Source organism: Phlebotomus papatasi, chromosome 2 (genome assembly GCF_024763615.1).
Source record: "Phlebotomus papatasi isolate M1 chromosome 2, Ppap_2.1, whole genome shotgun sequence".
Lineage (NCBI taxonomy): Eukaryota > Metazoa > Arthropoda > Insecta > Diptera > Psychodidae > Phlebotomus > Phlebotomus papatasi.
In genome coordinates this window covers 9,864,523-9,889,353 of record NC_077223.1, presented here as the reverse complement: position 1 = coordinate 9,889,353, position 24,831 = coordinate 9,864,523, and the positions used below count along the sequence as shown (strand labels likewise).

Here is a 24,831-nt window from a genome sequence, read left to right as displayed (position 1 = left end):
AACCAAAATCAGAAAAGCCGATATCCCAAAAGCTAAAATCCTGAAATCAAAAGCTAAAATCCGGAAAGTCAAAATCCCGAAAGGCTAAATATCGCAAAAGCTAAAGTCCTGAAAGCCAAAATCCGGAAAGCCAAAATCCAAAAAAGCCAGTATCCGGAACGCTAAAATTATTCTACACCTTATCCTCGGTATCAGGAATAGAACCTCCCTTTAAGGAGTTTTACCATTCGAAATTTTGGCCTTCGGAATTTTGACATTCGGCTTTTTGGTCAGCATCGAATAATACAGATTGCTCTATCTCTGGAATTCGAGCAAAAATGTAGTAAAAAACAAAAATGATTCGTCTCTTCAAAACACGAAAAAAATCACATTACAAAAATACTTCAGGCATTTTTAGTATGTAATCAACATAATAATCAAATAATGACTTATATAATTATACTTTTTATCAAATATTCCACATCATTTAATTTCACCTTTTTTTAATTAATACTTGAAATTAATGGCAATTGACTTTAATGTCAATTGAATTGAATGAGGTTTTCAATTTATTTTAAATAAGTATGAATTAAAAATATGCATTCAACTAGTTTGTGGAGTATTATATTCATTTTTTTTTTTATTTAATTTTTCTATTTTTTACCAATTTCTTCTATTGAAAAGGGGTCATGAAGTGAAAAAAAAAGATCATAGAGATTTAAAATCTCTTTTTTCCCTTCTCATACATTTATATTTATTTATATTTTTATTTATTTGATATTTTTAAAAGCATCGTGGACGTACATCATGCGAATTTCACTGAATTAAATTTTATTGGAGATTTTTTGTGTGCTAAAATCTTCAAATAAGTCTAAAAGGACGCTCTCAACTTGATATGAAATTTTTTTCCCCTAAGTTTCTTCTATTTCAGAGAAGAGCTTTTGCTTTTCCCAAAAAGCTTCCCCCCAAAAACACTTCATTAGCAAATGAAAACTTTCTGGGGAGAAGGAGCATAAGTATGGTAAAGCGGGGGAGACAAAAACCACCAATTTAAGCCTGTGAAAGGTGTGATGTCCCTTTTTGCTTCACGACATTTCATTTTTCCCAAGGGGGAGCATTTGAATAAACTCAGGTGGGTGATGTTACGAGAAGAATGGAATTTCACAATTCTGAAATTGATTGAAATGGCGTGTTGCCGTGATCCCCACAAATATAATCAACCCTTTTATGTCGTACGCGAATAATATTTTTGTTGCTGATTTTTTTACCACGCTTTCACCTCACAGCTCGCTTTTGAGGCTTTACACATTTTTTTTTCGATGTGATTAACATAAGGGCCAAGGGACATTCGCAGAGTGCTCGAAAGCACGAGCTGTAATTTAAAAACCACCTTTCCGGAAACTCCTAACATGGTGAATCTTCCGGAAACGTTTCTTCCAAAATTCTAAAAATTCCTCCAAAGCTCTAACATCCTAAATCTTCCGAAAATATTCCTACATTTTTTCTTTAGAACTTCTGCAAGGGTTTCCGAAGAATCTTTAGGATCTCTTTTGCGCTCCTGAAGACCTTAAGATACCCTCTACCTGACCAACTTTAGAAATTTTTCTGAGATCCACGAAGTAAATTGTACCAGGAACTTGTTTCCTTGTTAGCAAAATGTTCCTTAAAGTAACTAGGCTTTCTCGTAATCGTAATTATTAGATGTACATCATCATGATCTAGTGGTCCAATTGCCATTGCATCTGGTCTGTGGAATTATGTGCATGTTGGGCTTAACGAAATGAAATTCGAACTCCCTCAATACCACAAAAATTCCTAATAAAAAATAACCACTAGAGTAAAGTTTGAAATACCGGACAACCGGAAATTCCGGACACCACTTATTTAGAATTCTGTCAGCCATAAAACTTTATTTAAAAAATCAAATCCAAAGTATTCTCTAGAATTGCATTATTGTTAACAAATTATTACTATTTTATAAAAATCCAAACTGATTTATCCGGAATTCCGAGTTGTCCGATATTTCAAACTTTACTGTAGTAGCTATTTTTTTGTTTTCTCAATAATACAAGGCTGAAAACTTCGAGAAAAGTCTCCATCACTAAAGAAATCTGTTGTGATTTAAAAAAGATAGTTCTAACAGAAATTAGAATTAAGCATTTTTCATGCATGAAAAATACTTAAATATTTAAAAGTTAGATAAGGAATGTGGCGATCTTTTGCCCCGTTATCACTTCTGGAGCACAAAGAGGAAGATGCAGAGGAACAATAGAGAGCCCCCATAGCGCACTGGATACATCGGTCCACAGATACATTGAGGATCCCTCCTTCTTGAGGATTATGATTAAAAAAGATAAATAAACGTCTGCTAGAGGAATTCCGGTGTTTTTCTGTGCCAGGACTTATCTCATCGTCCCTTCTAAATAAATAATCTGAAAGTAAATTGAGGGTGGTTGCGAAAGGTTTATAGGTTCTACCCGTTCTACCCTACTTCCGGAATCGTAACTGTATTTTAGCTTCACAATTGGTCTGTAGAGCTAAATGCAAGTCAAGTGTAACGATATGTAACTTACGTGTTTCTTCCTTAATTATTCTATGTAAGTTTCCTTTGAAAATGTAAAAAAAAATTGTTATAAAAGGTGTAATCAAATTGTTCAAAACGTTTTGTAGACCTGATGAAGGGGGCATGGTATTCCCGAAACGTTGTAGCAAATAAAAATTGAAAGAAGCGAAAAAAGGTCTTCATCCGTTTTCACCAGATAAGGTAAGTTTACCCAATTCCGACCAGCCTGTAATTTCGGCTACTTTTTAGTTCCTCAAATTACCGAGCAACACTCTTTAACAAGAAGTAACAAAAAAATTCAATTTTGTAGTAAAAATATTATATTTCAAACTTAAGACTTTGGCACTTGCATGCAACTGTGCCGAAATTTGGTACAGTTGCCCTAAGTGTTTATATTTCAGACCTTGAGTTGAATGAAATAATTTCGTAAAAAAATAATTTTTGAAATATTTATTTTAAAGAAATTCTACACAGTAAAAAAATGTGTAAAATTTTACTACTATAATAGTGCAAAGTCGACCATTTTAGTTGTTTAATTTTAAAATGTTTAAAAAATGCACAACATTTTGGTAATTTATTGTCACGTGATTGAAAATTACCACTATTATAGTTGAAAAATTTTCAACAATGTTGTTTAATTTGAAAATGTGCAAAATTTTAACAATATAATAGTGTGAAATATTGCGATCTGTGTAAAATTTCTCACTGTTATTATCATAAAAATTTTTCAACAATGTTTCGTGATTTAAAACTGTTTGACAAATTCAAAAAATTACCACTATTATAGTATGATTACAGTTTTTCATATTATAATAGTGTGAAAAAATACACAACTTTATGGTATTTTCTGTCACATGATCAAAAATTAACACTATTATAGTTTGATCATAATTTTTAACACTATTATAGTGTGAAGCCTTGTGTATTTCAACCAAAGTTATTGAATTTTCATACAAAAGTTGTTGAATTTTTAAACAAAAGTTGTGTAAAAATTGTTGATTTTCCAATTAAGACTTATTCTTCAGTCGAGATGCTTTTCATTGAGCAAAAGTCATATAGAACATCAAATATTTATATGTATAATAAGTATATCGTGAAGATCCGAGCATCAGATGTAATCATTTCACATTAGGGGGGAACCCGAGTACAGGAAAACCAATAAAAATGTCTAAAAAGGCAAAAAAAAATCAAAATCTTCGAAATGAAAAGAAAATTCAACAATAAACAGAATTCAACAATTTTTGAATTTACATATAAAAATTCTACAATTTTTAAATTCAACAATTCCAAATTCAACATCTTGAAATTCAACAACTTTAAATTAAACAATTTTAAATTAAACACTTTTTCCATTTTGTTAATTTTTTTTACTGTGTACACGGAAAAATATGTCGCAATATTGTTTGTAAATGTTTGTGAATTCCTACTGATGGCCTACGAAATATTCGTAAATCGAATAACCCACTGAAAAGTTTGTAAATGTTTGTACTTTGTTCACAAACATTGTTCGTAGCATGATCACCTAACGAGCATTTTTATTCTTTCACAAACATTTGTTCCTAGATGATCGTAAGCATACAGAACAATCTTCGTACAATTTTATCAGTTCTTCGTAAAGTTTTGTCAGACAAACAAAAATGTACAGACAAATGTTTGTAAAAGATCAAAAATACTCGTGAGGTGCTCATATTACGAACAATATTTGTGAAAAAGTACAAACTTTTACGAAATTTTTTGTGAATTAAACGATTTGCGAGCATTTTGTAGGTCTCCAGTAAGAATTCACAAACATTTACGAACAATTTTACAAAATATTTCTTTTCTATGTAGGGGAAAGTCGTCTGCCTTTAAATGCAGCAGCCTTTAAATGTTGCGATTTTTTCGTTGTTCTCAAAATCATAAATTATATTCTATTAACTATTAGGTAGCTATCCATCATCCTCACAAATCATCAAAAAATGGAGAGCCTAGCTCCTATTTCCTAGATGGTAGATCAAAAAAAAATGAAAATGAGCTCTAAACTGTAATTTTGATGCTCCACAAATCATGTGATTTTTCATAGTAAAAATCATTTTACAAATAAATCTTCCATTGTGACACAGAAGGTTAATCAGGCTTAATATTTCTGTTAATACATTTTGGTTCAGATGACACAATTTTTGTGGGTTAAAAAAGTTATTGTTTAATGTCTTTTGACTGCAGTGATGATTTTAGTGAGTGCGTTAGGCTTCAACCTAATCATTTATAGCCCATTTAGTTTTATTGATTCAATATTCTCAGTGAAAAAAAAAAACATTTAAAGGCAGCTGCCTCGCGTTTAAAGGCAGACTATGCCAGCTGCCTTCATACAAATCGACATCACTTTTTTAATTTCCTCAGAAGGAAAAACTGAGGACTTGTAAGTGCTAAATGAGGTAAGCATATACGCTGAATGAACAAGAAAATTTTTTGGTGTAGTAGAAAATAAAATCCATTTTGTGGATTCTTCAAAAAAAAATCTAAAATTTGGAACTCCATTTTTCGTTTGAAGGCAGACGACCTTCCCCTAGTGAAATATTTTTTTGTAAGGCGCTTTCTAGTAGAAAAATTGTTATCATGTCGGTTCGTTCAGTAATTGTCCGACGACAATAAATTTCTCCAAAATCGACAACTTTTACTGACAAATTATTAAGAAGTCATGTGCTTGAATATATGAAGAATTATTTACAAAAAGTAACAATAATTCTCCAAGAGTATTGATAATATTATTGATTAATTATTGATAAAACATTGTGAAGTGCAACTGACTCCTTCATTGAGACTACGTACGTCGATTTCTTGTTGATACGTCAGAGAAACCTTTTAAATGCACAGTGCGGTGTTTCACTTAGAAAAAATGTTCATTTTCAGTGTTTTTTTATTCCTTAGCAGAGTAAGTCTTTAAATCTTTAATACTATACCAAATTAAAATAATCTTTTTAATTATTATTTCGACACAGAACCTATCTATTTATTGATCTCCAAAAAAAGTGAATTAAGTGTAAGTATAATTATTTACCCATTATTGGGCTGATTAATTTGAGAGGCAGGTGAGAGTTCTAAATGGATTGATTACATAAAGAGTTGTTTCCTCGAATTAGAGCAAGAAAAATCATATCATGCTATAAAATTAAACATCACAGCGATATTTTGAATCACAATTTAATTGCAACATACAGAATTGAATCATGCAACATTAATGCAATTGGGGATGAAAATCAATACAATGTGATACTCTTTTTTTAACCTTTTCTGTATAACAAAAGGCTTGTTTTTTTTTTAGAAAAATAATATAAGAAGATTCATGATGTCCTTGTTGAGAAAATATTCCGAAAAAATTAATGAATTTTCAAAGGAATCAATTTGAATTAATTTAGATAATTGATTGAACATAATTAATTAGTTAAATGATTATTTAAAACATGTTATAAAATTTAAAACAAACTTCACACTTTTGTATTACGTTTTCAAAAAGATTCGTGGAAACTAAAAAGGAAAAAAGGTCAAAGTGAAATTTTTCGTATTGTTTTATACTCCATAAAATTATTTTCATTTTCCGTAAATCGAATGCTAATACAAATAAAAGTTTAATATCCTGCATTTAACACATTTTCCATTATTCAGTTAAATTAATCAGCTTTTGGGTTTCCGCACATCTGATAAATTTTTACGTTTTCCAAATGAGAAAACATAAACTTGGCATAAATTTTGCTCCACTGGAAAAAAGTGCACAAGGCTGTTGGTGCATAATAAATGAAAAGAGTGAATTTTCCACGGAAGCTTTGAACACCTGACTATAAGCTCTTCTCTTGCAAATTATTTTTGAAATATATTTTTTTTTTAAACTGCGAATTGTAATTACAAAATATATTAAAACCACCCAGACAAATTGATCTAAATGTATTTTTAATTATTTCGTCCACGAAATATATAAAAAAAAATCCCACTGTGAAAAAACAAAGGGAGTGATAGGGGAAAAAGTTCAGTGGAAAAATAAAGAGTTTTTTTTGGCTAAGAATCTGTGTTTATACAATAAATTCTTATAATTTTTCGCTCTCTTGAACATTTTCACAACGAAAGTTGCAGTGAGAAGAAAAATAATGAGACTCGACGGTTTTCCTCCCGAATTCTAGGGTGGTAAAATACAAAAAAAAAATAAATAAAGAAAAAACCGAGGCGTCCAAGGGTGGAAAAAGAATGTACCAGAACAACTATGGAAATCTCATGTTGTGGTTTCCTTCGCCACATCAACAAATTGTGTCTTCGGAAAGTTTCAGCAAGTTTAATTTGATGAAAAATGTTCCTCAAAAGTCCTTTTCTCTGTTACCAAGTAAATTCAATGGAGTGAGGAAAATTCACAAGTGAACAACATTAATTATTGCTATTCGAAGCTCTTCTACTTTGTTTGCACTTTGCTAAATTTATTACACTATGTAGAACAGCATAATAACATTTCGTTGCATAATTTTAAAATTGATTGAAGTTGTATGATTAATTTATACCATCAGATTTTCATCTCAGGAAAATTATTAAGTTCAAGTCAAAAGAAAAATTGTAGATACTTCATTTAAACAAACTTTATGCAGCTTTGATGAAAATTTATCAGGATTGCGATACACTTAAAGAACTCGGATATTTCATTGAAAAACTTTCATAATTCCTGATTATTCAATTTAATTGAGATCAGATAATGAAATTGTATTTAAATTGCTGACCTAAAATCATATTCTATTAGGTCCACGCTTTAGATCAGTAAAATTTCATGAAATCAAACTTCGTGTCCCTTTCTTTCTCTAAAGATCTGCGTATATCTGTCCTTCTCTTTCTTACTCTTCTTCTTCTTCTTTGGAACATCACACTAAATTAAATTTAGGTCAGTCCAATTTTGAGTCCGAAAAAGTGAAATAAATGTAATTTTAGAAAGAAAAGGACGCGAATTTTGATTTAACGCAATTTTGCCGATCTCAAAGGTGTGCCTTAGGCATTAAAAGCAAAATTAAAATTTCTTTCAATGCTGGGTAACTCTACTAACATATATCTTACATAACCTTTATGTTATTATGTTACGCTGAATTATTTTTGCTATTTTTCATACGCCCGTAATTTTATTCTTGTTAATTGAACGTAATGCCGGCTTTAGACTGGAGGTTTAGCCCAGTTACCGAAGGTCTAAAAAATCTAAATAACAACCAATTTAATTAATTTTACAAAATCTAATGAATCATTTGCCCTTCTAATCCAATCCTAAACAACAATTTTCTAAAAAATCGTGCCTGATTAGGAATTAGAGGAGTTAAGCTACATGGCTAAGTCTTAGGTCTGAAGCCCGTATAAGTTTTTCCAAAGTTTTTCCCTTTGGTAATATACGATGGAGTAAACCCGTTTTTGGCCATATAAGCTCCCCTGTATGGGAATATTATTTGAAGACATGAACGTTCGAAGGGAGAGTAGTTTGCCTTATGGAAATTTTATTCTAACCTAATTTTATAACTTCTCATAATGACCACTAAAATAATCACCTCATATCACAAGAGTTCGAAAATGCTATTCCTTGATTTTTAATAAAATCTCTTAGTGATATTATGCAAATACAGTTCTTTTTGGTTGATTCTTTAATAAAATTCATTATCATTTCAATAGTCACAAATCTCCTAAAAATATGTATGATTTCTGACAATTCCACGTGAACTGAAATGGCAATGTCACGGCAACAGAATCCCATTTTCGAAAAATCTCTCCTAAGATTCGAACATAATTTGTCATATGGCATTCCCAGAGAGTTGCAGAATTCGCAGATCAGAATTAGATTTGTATCGTTGTTCTCAATTTCTTTCTCAGAGAAAAAAAATAGAAATTAAAATACACTCCAATATCAAGTACAGTAGACTCTTCGATATCCAGCACTTCGATATCGGGGTGACAGCTGCCAAACACTGGCGGTTGATATATTCAAAATTATTTTCACTAAACATGAAGTTTGTCCAGAGTGAATTAAAGTATTATTAACATTGTATCGAAGTTTTTAATACATAATTGTGATAAAAAATGAAACATAAGCACACCATGGAGAAAATTCTCTTTTTCTTTGTCAGACAGAAAATAAATTCACACTGCACAAAATAGAAAAACCGTTGATCATTCAAAAAACCTAAATGTCATTTTGTCCCCCAGTCAGCCGGATATCGAAGAGTCTACTGTACTTCGATACATGGATGACAGCTGTCCAACAATTGAAAAATTCAAAAAATCATTTCATCTGTCATGTTCACCCTCAGTCATCCGGATAACGGAGAAAATAAATTTTCTAAAATTGTCATAAAGCAATTTTAAAAATTCAGCTGTTGGGTCACGACTTTTGATGACGTTTAAAACAAAACTTTCTTTTCGATGAATAACACATTTCGCAGAGTAGGTTCGTCTGAAGTCAAAAAACCAATATTTCCTGTTGGCAAATGATTTAGACTAGTCCTTTCACGAAGGGTTTTATGTTTCCTTGTTGACAACGTATTTAACAAAACAAAACGTGGTATAAAATACATAAAAAATTGTAGTTTTTTGTATAAAAATTCTTCCAAAAATTCATTTTTTCTAAAATCGTTTTTTCAAGATAGTTTTTCAGCTGTATTTACTGTTTAGTAATAATTTTTTTTATTACAGTAGAACCTCGCTATAGTCCATATTTAGTTCCAGATTTGACACTTGGGTCGCACTATAGTCCATGTAACTTTTTAAAATTATCAACGACTTTTAGTATTGAAATTGCTCGACGGTTTCCACTTTCCTTGCGATTGTGGTACTTGTCCTCGCTCTCTTCATTATGGATCACAATTATCACAACTACTCAATTAAGTTTGCCAAAAATATTAAAATAATTATGACAACATTGCATGTCGCGTATTAAAAAACATAACCTAACTTAAAATCACTGTTTTGAAATCAACGGTCGATAAATTATGGACTATAGAGCGATGGCCTATAGCGGGGTTCTACTATATGTTGAAAACAATTTTAGAATAGAATTCCCTAATACGTAGTGATCATAATGCCATCATACGGCGATGAACAATAGTAGAATTTTTCAATCTACAAAAACTAATTTTCATAAATATTTATCTTTCAAACATCTTGATTCCTAATACCGTTGCCTGGCCTTATAGATCAGGAAAACTCTCTTACATCAAAATTTCCAAATTTATTCCAAAATTACACTTCCCTTCATATTAATTGAAGTACTTTTCAGCACGATGCAAACATTTTAATACAAATTATACGTAATGAAAAATTTCATTTACTGGCAAATTCTGTCCCGGTCTCCCCTATCCCTATTTTCTTTATCAAAAGTATTGCACATTTCAATCACATTTTTCCACTTAATCCTCTATCAGGTAAGACCGTCTCAGATTTAACTGCGATTATTATTTATTTAAAACTGCTATAGTGTCCTCGGTAATAGTCTTACTAATATCTTTTGAAACTTTGAACTCGTTTTGACCCCTTCGTTTAGTTGCTATCCCCAGTTTTGTGTGACAGGTCAGAGAAAAAGCAACAAAAAATATTTCTGCAAAAGAAGTCATTTCCAATTTCCATAAAAATACCGACTTAAAGTTATCTGACTAAAATATATTTATTTTTTACTGAAAGATATGTCCTTCTACTTTGTATATTAATTTAAAAAAAATTGAAAACAGCAAAAATGTGAATTTAAGTAGCAAAAAAGAGTTTCAAAAATTTTTTATATTTTCTTACCTAGCGCCTAAACTAAAGGCGTCTACACATTGGGAGCTATTTTCGTCAAAAATTGCGTTTTTGACAGAAATTTGACGTTTCCCCATACAACGCTGCAGGAAATTTCCTTCAAAAAAGCAATTTTTGACAAAAATTGCTCCCAATGTGTAGAGGCCATAAAAGAGATAATTAAGATGGATGGTTTATCGACTTTATTGAATCATAATTAACCTAGAAAACATTGTTTTAGAACAGTTTTTTGCATATTAATGAAAATACTGTTAGAGGGTTAAATCTAAATTGAACTTCTTGTGATGTTTAAAAGAAGAAAAAGAGTGAGAAAGAGAGGAATGGGCATATACAAAACATTTGAGAAAAAAAGAGATAAAAATTTAGATTTCATGAAATTTTCTAAATTTTCAGCAATGTTATTGAGAATATTTCTTCTGTTTTATCCATATTCCAGAAAATTCATTTAAAATCCAAGGTAGATTTTCATCTTGATGCGAGAATTGCATTTATTTATATTATAAAATTTTAATTGATTCACTTCATTCGTAATTTAAATTGAAAATTGAATTTGCTGAGGCTACATGGTAGCTCAAATATAGAATTTCATCTGCAATAATACAATCTAAATCACTGGCCTTTGTGAATTATGTTTATGAGGTTTCACAATGATTTCCATATAAATTGAAAGTGATACAAAAACAAACGATTTAGAAAATGTTTTAGCATAATGTTAGAGTAGAATCTCTTTATTATCGTTCTAGCAGCAAATTAACCATGAAGTGTGTGATATTTTGAACAGGTCTGCATATTAAAATGCAAGCAGGGATCATATGGAAGGGTAAGTGGCTTTCTGACCAACTGCAGAACCCATGTGAATAAATATCCTGGAGGGACAGGACTTTGGGAAGGAAGCAACAAGAGAGTGGACTGGTAAATTTGTGAAAACACTGTCATTTGTGTATTTTACATTAGGAGTACACAACAGTGCCGGAGGTTTATGTGGAAAACAGAGAAAATGATAGGAAAAGTGTGGAGAGATGAGAAAAGCTCATTGTGAATGTGTGATATAGCATCAAGAGGATGGATGAGTCTGAGAGATTGGAAATTTTCTAAATGGCACAATAGCACGATATTTCGAACGATAGGGCAGGATATAGAGATTAGAATAGTGAAAGGGATTTGTTGGAATTTGTTCAGCTGATTAAACACAACAATTCCACCTTCTTTTGCTGGAAAATCATCACTCCCTTTTCGTGATTGCCACTCATCAATTTCTCCAGCTCATTTTTCATCCAATGTCTCTCTTTCACATCGCTGAGACAATTTATGTGTATGACAATGAGTGAAACGAGGAAGAAAATCAATGGACACCACTCGAAGAAATTATTAACAATTTTCCAGAAACCCCCCCCCCACCCCCTCCACCAATTCCCCAAAAAATTGTTTTTAGTTCAAATATCGCTCAGAGTTGATTGTGACTAAGATTAATGATGAGAGATTATGCTTGTCGAACAAACATCCAATCCCCCAACTCTCTCAAGAGGTTCCTTTCTTCCCAGTCTTCCCTCCTAACTTTCCACTCATTCCAGGAATGCCCTGCAGATTTAATTCAATTTACATTGAGAAAGAGGCATCACACGAAAAGTTACCCAAATTAAACAATTTTATTGCTCTAAGTCAGAGAAAAAGGATTATGTAAATTTTACCTGTAGAATTTATTCGAATAAAAGTAATTCGAAAATCGGTTTTAAATTTCGAAAGCTATTGCTAAATCCACAAAAGATCAGTTCAAACCTGTTCAAAAATGGACCAAAAGTCTAAAATGGAAGTTCACATATTCGCCGTTTTAGCGTTTACTATTCTTCCATTTCGAATTTTCGATAATCTTGACACTTCAATTATCAACAAGTGAATTTTGTGTAGTTCTGTGAAACTTCAAGATAGCAGAACGTTTGATTAAAATAAATGTCCTTTTCATGAACTTATTCACTTTTGTGCAACTGTTCGGTTTAAATTTTCGAACTTCAAACAGATTTTTAGGTAAATTTTCTCTGACATATACCATCGAATCGGTGAAGTATAAATAACAACTCATTAATAACTCAATAATAACTCGGAAAGAGCTCTCAAATCGGGAAGATTATTACTGAATGTTAGAAAAGAGAGACATGAATCCTCTCGCTCAGTAATAAACTTCACGATTTGAGAGCTCTCTCCGGTTGCAGTTTTTTCTGTACCGATTCGAAGGTATACCTAAGGGGTATTTGATATCCAAAAACTGTACGTCTCATATGGCTCATATGTAACCAACATATTTTCAACGTAATCGAGCTATTTCCAAAAAATATAATAATATTAACATCATGGAAGTATATTATCTGAAAATTATATGCGTTGTACAACGAGAAACTTAACTAAAAAATGTTTTACAACACAGTTTATTTGATAAATTCCAGTTAATATATTGATATTTCCCCTTAAAATTACGACCAAACATTTTTAGATCTGTAAACAAGTCATAAATCTATTTTTGAGTGAAAATGTATAAAATTATGTCAAGAATTTCGAAAGTATATTTTTCTTACATATTCATGCTTTTATGTTCACATAATGTCGTGAAATTGTATGAATATCATTTTCTGATATATTTTAGTTATATTTGTTCCGTATAATAGACAAGTTGTATACAACTTGTGTTCTTTTTGTATAACGCTGCCAGATTGTCAAATTCTGCTTCGTTTACTAAGCAGAGATGCATTTGTGTAACGCAAAACAGTCGTTGCATTAAATCTTCATACGAAATTAAGGTGCACGAGACACAGGAAATCTTACTGAATCGTTGAAGATAAAATTATTTATTTGAGAAAAATATTTAAGCAAGTCCTAAATGAAAATGGAAAAGAAATGACAATTCTACGATCAGTAGTTATAAAATTTATATTGTAAAGTGATTATATTTTATTTAGTTATTATTGATACATTTTACCGTACAAGATGATGTGATTATATCTAAAATAAATAATTGTTATATTTTGGATGAAAAAATTCCCCATGTATAGATATCAAACATCTCTACTCGTTTATGGCGATAAATGCTCCTTGGGTATCAGAGAGAACTTATCTAAAAACACGTTGGAAATTCGAACGTTTAAACCGACGAGTTAAGGTTTGTATACATTGAGAGCTATTTTCGTCAAAAATCGAATTTTTGACAGAATTTTGACATTTCTATCTACAACACTGCAGGCAATTTCCTTAAAAAAAAAACAATTTTTGACGAAAATTGCTTCCAATGTGTAAAAACTTTTACACAAAAATGAACAAGTCCATCAAAAAGGAATTTATATGTATTAATGAAATTGCAATTCAAACGGTCTGCTATCCTGAAATTCCACAAAACGACGCAAAATTTATTTTTTGCAGCAAAACAAATTACGCACCGGTAGATTTTCAAATAGGTTTGGAGATTGGCTTTAGAGTAGCTTTGTATCATCGAAAGGCAATTACTGAACGGGGCCAATGTCGTAATTGAATTTTGAATTGTGAATAATGTCAAAGTCCCTCTGATGTCAAAACTAAATCCTTTCGATTAATTGAAAATAAATGAGAATACCAATTTTTAATTATTTAAATTCGGTTCAGCAATCAGCTAAATTTCGAAATTTTAAACTCTTTGAACTTTAGACTAGCATAATGAGTAAAACTCTAAACTAGTTTACTCCAGTTCAAATCAGTAATTAATCGGAAATTGACCGGTGCTGGGGATACTGGTAATTGAATTTTAAATGAAGTATCAATTGCTATGCTACTACAATAAATATTGCGAATGATAATAAAGTGATTTATAAACGGATTTAAGTATGGTAAAAATTAACATATAGGGGAAGGTTAGGCTTCGCTCACACTCTGGCTTCGAATACCTCTGACTTTTCCTATATTTCTTTAATGAATCTAATCAATTTTTCGAGATATGTGTAACTTAAAGCTATTAAAATATATTGCTGTGATACGAGCACTCTGCGAAACTTTCCTTTTCATTATTTTGGTTTAGACAAACTCCTTTTTGAGAGCCACACTCAAGAGAAGATGGAAATTGCAGAAATTTTCATTCATATTCCTAAAGGAAAATGCCTAGGAGGTATTTTAAAGATTTTCAAGGTGAATTTTAATGACATCAAAACAACACTCGCGACATGCAAGAAGCATCCCCGATAAGACTTTCTTGCCGGAAAATGGAAAGAGGAGAGTTGTGAATTTTTGCATAATAAATAAAATAAAATTTTCTCCATAATTGAAGGCTGTAGGAAATCAGCTTTCGACAAATTTTTAATCCCATAGAAAATTATTTATGAACATTTAAATTTCATGTCTAGCGAGAATTTCACGATGTCTTTAAAGTCCCTCAAAAAGCCATTAAATAGAAGCGATATGAGATAAGGAGTGGGTGGGATTTGGCACAGACTTTTCTCTCACTCAAAATACCCTGTTAACATCACATTAAAAGTGGCTTCGACAATTTTTTTGAGGGAATTTTATCCTTGTCTCTGCTTCGTCCTCTTTTTCTTGAATTTTCCCTCTAAGAGGATTTCATTGAAGAGATGCTTCAGTATTCAAAAGAAACGTCTTTTTGTACAAATATTGCTCATTCATTGGAAAAGAATTAATAGATATAAACTCTTTTTTTAAATTGCAATAGGGGAGAGATTTGAAGCTTCGCACACACTCTAGCTTCGAACACTTCATGTTTTTCCCATATTCTTTGAATTAATCTGAACTATTTTTTCAGGAAATATCTTACTGATACGTAAAGCCCCAAATAGACACAGGCTGATCCTCGAGAATATTTAGTCTGTAAAATTTGATAGTAAAGATTTATCCCAAACTGCCATACGCTGAGGACTCAGGATCATCAATTAGAGGTCCTTTGCATAAATTAACTTTATCTAATCCTCTACTGCCAAATTTTATAAGCTAAATATCCTCAAGAATCAGCCTGAGTCTATTTGGGCCTTAAGGGCCTTGACAGAACTGAGGATTAGCCGAGAAATGGCTTAGCGTATTTTTATTCCAAATAAGGAGTAAACTACATTTCCATAATTTTCCATTAAGGCGTCTCTCGGGTTAAGTCGTAAGTCTGTCAAGGACCTAAGGTTCATTAAAGGATTATAGGAAGAATATTAAGCGTACGAAGCCAGAGTGTGAGCCTTCACTTTTCTTCAGAATTTCAATTCCATATATTCATTTCAAATATTTATAGGGGAATGTAGGCATGGTTCGCACATAGTGAATCTTCAAATGATGCGATTTTTCTCTTTGTTTGCAAAGAGGTTATTTACCATTTCCCACGTCGTCCTTTTGCTACTAAACTAGCTCTTTGCAACCAAAAGGAAAACTAGCATAATTTAAAGGTTCACTACGTGCGATCCATTTCTACATTTCCCTATATGTAGGGAAAAATACCTAATATTGGTATATTAAGATAGTTATTTCGAAAATTTCCTTTCCGCGAACCAATAGACTGCCTTAGCTTTCCAAGAATGTCAATTCAATGTAATTGTTTCCACAAAAAGTTTTCTAGCAAACCTTTATAATGTTATATTCTATAGTTTTTTGTATAGATGATGTTAAATTTTCTACCAAGAAATTGAAAAAAAATGTTTTATTATCATTTTATATCTAAATAATCCCCACTAATACTGTAAGAACTATTTAGTTAATTCCTTGCAATGATAACGTAATTTTTACGAAAGTATTACCAAACTTTCTTGTTTACTAATTCAGCAGAGAGAGTGGACATTCTCTCTATAGAAGATTTAAGGTTTTTCTGCCAATTCTTTTATAAATACGCAGGATTTGTTGTAAAAATATTGGACCGTGCGACATTTTTTCTGATTTTGCTACATGGGATGCTCTCTTAAGGGGTGACGTGGGTCAAAAAGACTAGAAAAAATCATATTTTCTCTTTCTTTTTCAGCATAATAAATTTTTATTTTTATTTCAGGTTTTAAACGTATAAAAGAACAACATTTAAAATTTATTTTATGAAATTTCGTTTAATATTTCTTAAAAATTCAGTTGTAGGGATCTGATTTTCGGAGACCTTTTTTTGAGAAAAAAAACATACATTTACGTACACAAGATTTCTCAGAGTACATTCGTCCGACGTCAAAAAAACTTAATATTTCCTATTAGCTGATGAGTTAAACTCGTACATAGAATTATAGGTTTTCTTTAAAATGAAATTTGAATTTTTGGCTGAATTTAATACAAAAATACAATTTTTGGCGTCTTTTACACTACGATTTGTTTTGTAAAATAAGTTGTGAGCAAGATAAAAAAAAATCTACCGTTTAAGTGCGAGTTTAACACTGATCATCTAATAGGAAATATTGAGTTTTTTAACGTCAAACGAATATAGTCTGAGAGATCTTGTCCACTTAATATTCTTTTTTTCAAAACCCGTCTCCAAAAATCAAGCCCCAACGGATGAATTTTTAAATATTTAAATATGAATTTCAAAAAAAAATTATACTTGAATTGTTGTACTTTTATATGCTTAAAAGCTCGAATAAAATAAATTATTTACTTTGTTGAAAAAATATGTAAAGAAAATATGTTGTTTTTTAGTCCCCGAAACCCACGTAACCCCTTAACTAAGACTTATAAAACGATTTTATTAACTAATAAAATTTTCAAGTACAAGACTTTTCTTTTAAAATTTAGTCCAAATAAGTTTAGGGGAAAGCGTGCTACCTTCGGACAACTCAAGCTTCGGACAATTCAATATTTTTCTGTGTTCCTTATGGATTTCACCCATAGTTTTTTTTTACTGAAAATTTGAGCTATTGGACTAGCTATTAAAATATAATATAATAATGGACCAAATTCATTTATATAACACACATTTAAAAAATGAATTGTTCGAAGCATAAATTGTCCGAAAGTGGCGCGCTTTGCCCTATTATTTGCATTTGTGGCCAGTTTTATTTTATGGATTTTATGTAAGTATAACAGAAAAAAAAATTACATGATAAGCAATTTGTAAAACGAATTCAAATTAATTCATTAGAATTAAGAGCATATTTTTCCAATTTCAATAAAACAATAATCAAATTGCGCAAATATTTTTCTATATAGATAAATCCATCTGTTTACAAGTAACCTAATCAAATTGATTTAAATTTGAAATTTCAATGAAGAAATTATGCAGGAGATTCTGAAAAAAAACTGACCACATATTTTCTCAAGGAAAACACGTAGTCAATTGGAGGAAGGAAATTATATTCCAACAAGTTGAATGGAAGATTAATTGGGCATTTAGGGGGAGCATCATCTAATTTCTTTCCCACTTTAGCATGATCGATTGCTTAGCACCTGTGCTGGTATTATAACGACAAAGGTGGGAAAATCCGCCCTCATGGAGGCTGTTTTAACTTTTTTCCCCTAAGAAGGCACCATGAGACCTTTGACCTTTCACCTCAGAAACAATTTCAAGCAAAGAATATTTAAATGGCCCATTGTGGGCAGTCAGAGGACCTTTCTGGCAAATATTGGACAGATACCTTTCATTACTAAATTATTAATTATTGGGCACACAATAAGAGAAGAAGTAGGGGAAAGTTCCTATGCTTTGCACGGTCCCAAGCTTCATAATGACTAATTTTTTCCCATGTTTCTGAATAAATGTGACTCGGCAATATATTTTAGAAACAGGACACTTTTCCCTCGTTTTTAAAGTATGGGTGCGTTGAGTCACATTTATTGAAAAACATAGGGAAAATTTAATCATTATAAAGCTTGAGACCGTCCAAAGGGTTGGCACCTTACCCTAGTCAAAGAAACATTATCTTCTCTATTTTACTACTCGAACTCAAAGAGAGCGCAGATATACACTCAGTTTCGCTAGAGGCCAAACGGTAAGAGATATCTACATCCGGTCTTCGACGACTCCCCCCCCCATAAGTGAATATTATCTAAGACAGTCTTTTGTTTTCTTTGACAGGTATGCTCGAAAAACATTTCGATATCGAATTTCCAAAGATCAAAGTTTAACTACTTTGGAAGCCAATTTTTCAACAGATTTTCTCAAATTTGATTTTTTTTTAAAGATATTGAAATTTCAAAACCGACTGTATCGGACTTAATCAATATAGTACCTGTAATTGATGTATCTTTCTCAAATATTTTTATCTTTTACAATTGTATAAATAAGGCATTATAGAATCAAAATTCTTATAATACTCTTAGTTATGTTTCCGTGATTACCCAGCTAACACATTAAGTACTTATTAAGTCGTTAATAAGTTTTTAACTCAATGACTTAATTTCAAGGAGTTGTAGAACATTAAACACTTAAAAATATATATAAAAATGAGACAAAAACCCTCTGTAGCGAATAACGAAACTAATATGGCATGACTTAGCCTTAACACTAGGTACTTAATTAAGGCATTTGTAAAAGCCCTTAATAAAGGACTTTCGACTAAGAAGTTTTTAAAACGTTACCCTAATGTCAATAAAACATTATATTTTTAATTTTCATATCTTTTTATTTCTTAAAGAGAAACATAAAACACTTTTGCTTTATTGACAAGATGAACGGGTTGCTATCAGGTCTGTTAGGTTGTCCGGCACCATATTTTTTCGCTGGTTGCAAATGTTGCAGGACGAAACTGTTGTCGTCCTCATATCCTTCAGAAGAAGTATTTCAGATGCATTCTGGAACAGGAAATCGAAAAGACGATCGGTTAAAGGATTAGTTAAGGGGAGGTATGTAATCCCGGCTTCCGAATTTTTCTCTGGTGGAACTAGAGAGAACTAAAGAGAGTAAATATTCATCAAATTGGGAAGTTGGTGGAAATTTACGCTTCCGTATTTCAAGTTGAGGGCATGCAAGGAAATATATAACAGGTTTTGGGATTCTTGTAGACAAAATAACGTTTCCGGTTTACAAGCTGCTGGGAATAAAGGGAGAGCCCTAAGCTATCTGAGCTATACTTACCAAATCAAAATGCAATCAAGAATATTAAATTAAACTTCACTGATATCACTGAACTTTCCCTTTTATTGATTTATCACTAAAAGGAGGAAACTTATGAAAGCATTTCACATACTTAATAACGTTTTGCAGTTATGCTTTTCTGAAACGCCAAAGTGTTTCATCTCTTTTTATCAAATGGTTAATATGTGTCCTTCGCATTCTCTATATCAGTTTCCACTTTTTGCCACAGATGTCGCTAGTTGGGCTCAAAAAATGCCTTAATTAAGGATTTAGTAAGTACTGTCTAAGGACTTATTTCATGAACTTGGACAAAGCTCTTTCTTAAGAGCACAGACAGTGCCTTAAAAGTAACAGACAGCTTACATTGTGTTAGCCGGATAGGAGAAAGCATTCAGGCTTCGCACACACTCTGAATTTGACCAACAGGAGATATAAATTATCAGCTAGTATTAGGTCACACATTTCCTGGAAACTTAGGTCAGATTCCTTGATGATTCATTGGGAAAAGTATGAAGCGTTCGAAAGCAGTGTACGTACGAAGCCAGAAAGCCTTCCCCAAGTAAAAGTAAAGTGTGTACTCTTAAAAAGCTTAAGAGATTCTACTGGAAATGAAAACCAAATTCTCATTACAGTCAAGTGTGCTAATCCGGGCGCTTCGCTAACTGGATCGTTTATGACTAATCCACTTAAAATAATATTTTTATTTTTATTTCCGTATTATAGTAACTACAGTAACATAATATAACTATTCAATTTTGAGAAAAAGCAAAAATAATATTTTTATCTATTAAATAAATGAGTGTAATCGACTCATTTCAATCTTGTGTCAACTGGAATCTTCACTAAAAATTTTCTAGCAGTGATATTTTCGCTAATAACAGCTGGTTGATTGAAATCATTTATTGTTTTTTCCTTGTGAAAAAAAAGTATTTTAAATCCAAAGGTTTAATTAAAAGTGAATTAGCAAAAAGGCGACCCAGTTAGTGCATGCTGACTTATTTCAGTATTATCATTATTTTATAAATTCTCTTTAATATTTTTGATAATTTTTTTTTATATTATGTTTCTGAATGATACAGCGAATAATTCTATGGATTTAGAAGAAGTAAAAAAGAATTTCATCAGTCCAAACACAAGCGTTTAAGTAACACTCTTCGTAAAACGATCCAGTTACTCCACCTTACTATATAAGGTTTTTAAAAGAGCAATTAAAAGTCTTGACAAAAATCTTCGAATCTCTTTTGGATCACTACCAGGAATTTACTGGCATTTCTGTGGTCCACAGTTCGAAAAACTTCCTTCACATGTCGTCGGTTGGATCAGCAATTGTCGTAGCTTCCTCATAAACTATATCTGCAATTCTTGTAGAATCATTTTTAGCAAAGAATTTTGAGATTACCTCACTGTTGTAGATGGATAGAAAGAAAGAGAAGATCAGGGAACGAAAGAAAAACAAGATACTTTTTTGTGGTTTTTTAATCCATCTAAAACAATAAGGAAGGCTCAATTAGAAACGAATCCAAATTATCTCACTTTACTTTATAGTCTGTGTATTTCCATAGTGTTACAAAAACTCCTGATATAAGTGCTAAAAGCGTTACGTCAAATGCAGATTCAAACGACGTTGTCTATAAATTCCGCTTGAAAGAAAACCGAAAGCCTTACCTACAAAACGAGTGCTAAAATAATTACAATTATCACTCTTTTTACTCTTTCACTTGCACTTTGAAATTGTACTTTGCAGCACAATCTTGCAAAAAGCGAGCATACAGATAGTCTATTAACATGTTAATTAAAGCCTTAGATTTAAATAATTCACCTTCAGTTGCAAAATTGTCTACCTTCAGGCGCATGAAAAGCACTTTTAGATAAAACAACCTGCGGCTGTGTTGTAGTGGGAATAATTAAATTATTTGTAGTTTAGAAAGCTTCTGGTTCTTTACGTTCTTTACCTTCGCACTTGCCTGCAGGAGAGTATCTGACTATATCACTAAAATCCTATTTTCTCTGTGAGTCTCATGTGGTGGAAATTTGCCGATGAAGAAGATGTAATCCAATTGAATTTTCCGCTTATTTGAAAGAATTGTCTCTCTCAGTGTGAATCAGGAGAAAAAAATCCACAGAATTTACACTTCTAGCCACTTCCTCTTCCCACAGACACTTTCCAGTTTAACCTATGGCACAATCCGCGATTTTGGGAAGGATTTCCCGCCAAAATGAAACGTCCGTTTGCACAAGAAGTCAAATCGGAACTAAAGAACGTGCTTAACAGCAGAATTGTTTGTCCCTAACTGAATGGGATTGTGCTGGGGGAAAAGTGGGGAAAACCCCTTTGGATGATCATGCGCAAATTTTTCCAGAAAGGAGAAGAAAAAAAAGTTTGAGAAACATAGGAGGTTGAAACACTTTCTCCGCTGGAGACAAAATTCCACGTCGAAGATGCTAAAATTCCTGATGAATTGTCCGGGATTCCGACCAAGAAGTCTGGGTATGTGTTCAAAAGGCATCCTCAGGAATGTCATGGGAGTCCTCTCGGTGGTCACAATGGACTATACAACAGATGCTGGATTTTTGGAGTCAAAATTAGACCCAAATGCCGAAATTGATCCCACTTCAAAGGCCCAGGAATCTGCTCACAGACTGGTGGAGCTTATGGTGAAGAAGGTGGCACTTGAGACAAGATTCTCTTCATCACTGGCCTCCCTGCTCTTCCTACCACCCACTGAGGAACACCCCAAGACGATGGGGAAACTCAAAGAGGAGCAAATTATTAAATAATCCACCTCACACCTCGCCCCTCTAAAGCACCATCAAGGGAAGGGCCTTCGATGCTTCCAGGTTGACTTCTGCCACTTTCGTCCTTCGCACCAGGACGTGAGGGTGAGTGAAGGATAAATTTACGATGTTCATGAGAATCTTGAAAATGAGGTGTTCACTATCTGAAATTGAAATCTCTGGTGGTGCAATAAAGAAAAAGTGTCAATTTCTATGGATGCAACCTTTCTCTCGGCCCATCTCTGAAGCCCTTTTTACCTCCTTCACTTTCCTTTCATTACTTCTGGGTAGCACAGTCCCTTGTGCGTTTCCACGCACCTTGGAGTATCCTTTCGCAGAAACTGCTAGAAAAATTTAAAGACATTTTGAAGGCGTTCTTGAGGTGTTCTTTCCACTATGAGAGAAAAATTCAAGCCTAAAACTTTTGGTTTTTGAAAATTTCTATGATGTCAGGAGCGGGAAATTCACAGTAAAATTCTTGTAATTCTTGCAATAAAGTGTGAACTGCTAGAATAAAGCTCAACTTTGCTAAATAACGTCTTTGATTGCTAAAAAAATAATAAGTACCATCACTATGCAACACGATTTTTGGCACACGGATCTCACATGGTACGTTTGGTAGAGTCGAGTCCCCTGATCATGAATCTGTTCTTGATTTTTCTCCTATACGTCACAATTTTCTTTAATTAATTTTTTTTGTTTTTGCTGTTTTGTCACTGTATAGAATTTCCATTGATTGGAGATCTCTTAAAAATAAGAGACAAAAGACGGTTGGATTTTGAACATGCATGGAGGGAGAGAGAAAGAGGAAAAAGTGGTGAATGAGATCAGCTGGAAAGAAAGTAGGGGAATAGGGGGAACGAGTATGAGAGTTACGTAAGAGACTTGATGAAAAAGAGACGTGAGGAGAAAAGTTATTAGTTTATTTAGTGATTTTTTTTATAAAAATATTAAATTAAAAATACAGAAAAAACGACAGTGACGTAGAGTTAAACTGTGTTCAGTCTAGTAGTGGAGAAATTAGTGTAAATAAAATAATTGGTGAAGGTGAAAAGTGTGTTTCACTGCCTCAGTGGATTTGGAGAAGGGCATTTGGCGGTCATCGAGGAAACGTCTTCTGGAAAATCCAGCCGCCTACGTTCCGGATCACTGTTGAAGATATTTAATAAAGGAATATATATTTCCAGGTACGTGAATATCACAAACGGTAGAAGGAAGCCCAAGAAACACACAGTCCCTGACAGATTTATAACACCACAATATATTTATAGGTAAACTGGGCAGGAAGAAGAGGGTATTAGATATCACAGAATCCTATCACAGAGAAATTATTGTTTACCACAGGTAATTCTCCACAGTCACATATTACCAATTATTCCTCCAGTTCTAGTGTACGGAACTTAATAAATGGGCATCCGTTGGAAAGGAAAGTAGTTGTGCTTCAATTTGAAAATTATGTGATATTTTCATTTAGAGGAATCGGAGCAGGATGTCTTCTATGGCAAAAATGTAGTCCTGAGTGGAGTCTATTGTGTGCTGAAAAGAGTACATTAATATTTAGTTTAGTTTAGTTTATATGATTTTTCAAAAGTTGCTTTTTTAGGTCATTTTTCAGAAATTTTAGTTTGATTTCGTTTTTCCGCCCCCAAGGGTTTTTTGAAAACATATCACAAAATTTTCAAATTGAAGCACAACTACTTACCTTTCCAACCTTTCCAACGGATGCGCTATTTATTAAGTTCTGTACACTAGAACCGGAGGAATAATTGGTAATATGTGACGAAACAGCAAAAACAAAAAAAATTAATTAAAGAAAATTGTGACGTATAGGAGAAAAACCAAGAACAGATTCTTGATCAGGGGACTCGATACTACCAAATGTACCATGTCAGATCTGTGTGCCAAAAAAAAAGTTGTCAATTTGTTGCATAGTGTAATGAGTGCTGTTCCTGTATCAAATTAGTCAAATTGCTCCTTTTATCATTACGAGTCTTCTTAGAGGCGGGGCTTATTATGAAAGATTACGGTCCATTGTGAGCGACCCGTTCACAATTGAATTTATAAAAATAGCTTCCCTTCATAGTTACTATTGAACCTTTTTAGGCTTTGATCCAATTATTTTGATACTAACTATTTGAAAGATTTATTGTTCAATACAAAGAAGGAGGCGGGGCTTATTTTTAAGACGTTTATTGTACTCCGCATACAATTGAATATGTCAGATTTTTATCCTTTCGGTTTTTTTTCTGAATCTTGTTTTGGTCTTTTCCAATTTTATTTTAGTCTACAAGAATTATTATTAAATTCAACACTTCTTGGAAGCAAATCCTATTTTTAAGGAGTAGAGCCCATTGTACCCCGCCCACAATTCAATATTTAGCAATGTCTTTAGAGTTGTTTTTTCGGAATCTCCTTGTTTGACCCTCATTCAAAATTTCTCGATAATTTGAAGAATTAATTCAATACAACAGTTCGTGGAGGCGAGTCTTATTTTTAAAGAGTAGGGAAAATGTGGTAGCACCAAACACTAATTTTATTTCTAAACTACTTTAACAATCTCGGGCATTTCTTCAGTGGCGAAGCATCCTTATAATGTCTATAAATTTCTATAAGTCTCGTCCTATGAAGTCGAATATATGATTAAAAAATCGCAGTGTTTGGTACTACCCCGTGTTTGGTGGTGCCCCAGTTTACCCTAGACTCCATTGTGTCGCGCCTATAAATCAGTATGCTAGACTTACTTCCCTTACCTTTGCCT

At 32.4% G+C, this 24,831-nt stretch overlaps 1 protein-coding gene across 1 annotated transcript in view; it reads right to left on the bottom strand.

The window, feature by feature from the left end:
- The window catches only part of LOC129803714 (TWiK family of potassium channels protein 7), a 120,893-nt gene extending 99,307 nt beyond the window's left edge, over positions 1 to 21,586 (bottom strand). Inside the window, exon 1 of the mRNA XM_055850469.1 lies at positions 21,251 to 21,586. The gene's annotated coding sequence lies outside the window, so the exon portion shown is untranslated. The remainder of the gene's footprint in view (positions 1 to 21,250) is intronic.
- Positions 21,587 to 24,831: the final 3,245 nt, after the last annotated feature.